The sequence below is a fragment of the Bactrocera latifrons genome, unplaced genomic scaffold, assembly GCF_001853355.1.
Source record: "Bactrocera latifrons isolate USDA-ARS-PBARC rearing strain unplaced genomic scaffold, ASM185335v1 scaffold_541, whole genome shotgun sequence".
NCBI lineage: Eukaryota > Metazoa > Arthropoda > Insecta > Diptera > Tephritidae > Bactrocera > Bactrocera latifrons.
The window spans coordinates 106,965-108,635 of record NW_017537203.1 but is presented as its reverse complement, the minus strand read 5'-3'; positions in this window follow the sequence as shown (position 1 = coordinate 108,635).

Genomic DNA, 1,671 nt, shown 5'->3' with positions numbered 1-1,671 from the left:
ACACATGGTCTTCTACATTACATTTTACTATTTTTTCCTAAATAAAGTGCCACGTTTATCATAACGAGTATTAACTTCAACATTTTCCTTTGCTTGTTCTCTTAAAGATTCCCTATCAAATAAATTATCCACTTCTTCAGCTACTGGTAATAGACTTCAGCTTAAAGGTCTAACTTCTCTACCGATTAGGATTTCTAATGATCTTGGTGGCTCGATTGACCGTACAATTCATTGCCAACTGTACTTTGTTTAAGGTATTTTTCCACGATCTCTGACAGATTTTATCGGCGGTCAGCATACCCTCTAGCATGCTCATTATACATTCTACCCTGCACTGTTCACACCTGTAGCAATTATATGTAGCTCTCTCTCCATATTTTTTTTTTTTTGTTTAAGAACAAAAATCACTAAATTTTGAGCTTGCAAAGTTACGGTCCTAATCCGCTATAATTCGAGTAGGCATACCAAACAAACATACAGTGGCTTTAACGGCTGTAGTAGAACTTTCAGTGCCAATGTTTAAGGTGTGATAAAAATAAACAAATTACTTACTCCTTTAAGTATTTTTTTTTTTCAATCATCTTCACCTTGCACTATGGAATGTCTTTCTCTGAAATCGGATTTAATTCAGCCYACAATCTTTCTATTGATAGCTTAATTTGCAGCTGATACAATTTTCGACAAAACAACGAACATACTTTGACATATTCTCGAACAAATAAAATCCATCGACTTTATCCAAGCGTTTTTTTTTCATTCTAAATGCATAAGAGCTTCATGGATGTGATTAATAAAATRCCCTAGGACTAACGGACAAACATTTAGTTTTACCTTTTCTTTGTATCCTTCTATGTAAAACTCCTTTCCTCAATTCATATTTTTTCTCTAAATTTTTTGTCAAATCATTATTTTTATAGCTTAGTTGACAACTTGGCTACCTCAGGATCACGTTATTCAAATACTAGCGAATTATCATTTACCTAAGTGAATTCGATCCGTCTTTTAAATAGTTTTTTCCATACACCTACATTCTTTAATCATAGCATTCCTTGATAAAATATACGTGTGTCWTTTATAACTTTTGGTTATGCTTTTATCAAGTGCTGAGCATCACAATCCATGCGAAAGCAAGCAAATAAATAAACGCATACATACACACACCGTATAAAAGCCTGACGCAAATTTAAGGAAGAGGAAGGGCCTATGTTACTCTATTATTACTGTTCCTCTTCCCTTCACTATCTATTTGCGCCCTAAGCCCAATTCTTCTTTCGATTATCTAATAATTTTAGTCTCTTCTCATTACATGCAAAATGGACAACTGCGTTGTTTTGTGTACACGCCGGCCTCCCAGCAGAATACTGGACTYCATCCATATGCTGAGGCTAAGCGAGTCCCTGTGAGTTAGAAGAGGGCACAATAGACCTAAGGTCGCAGTGCATTCCTCAATTATTTATCTATCTATGCCGGCCATTGTTATGTTGTTGCCCTCTCACAAACGTTCATGTAGTAGGATTCACAACGCCATTTTCAGTTCACTGTCGTGCTGCTACAGTCTGTCGCTAGCATTGTGTTCCACACATCACTGTGCCCAAACGAATTTCGACCAGTGATTCCATTTATAGTGTAAGTAAAGTAAAGAATCGTAATATTTTTATTGTTTTTATTGCA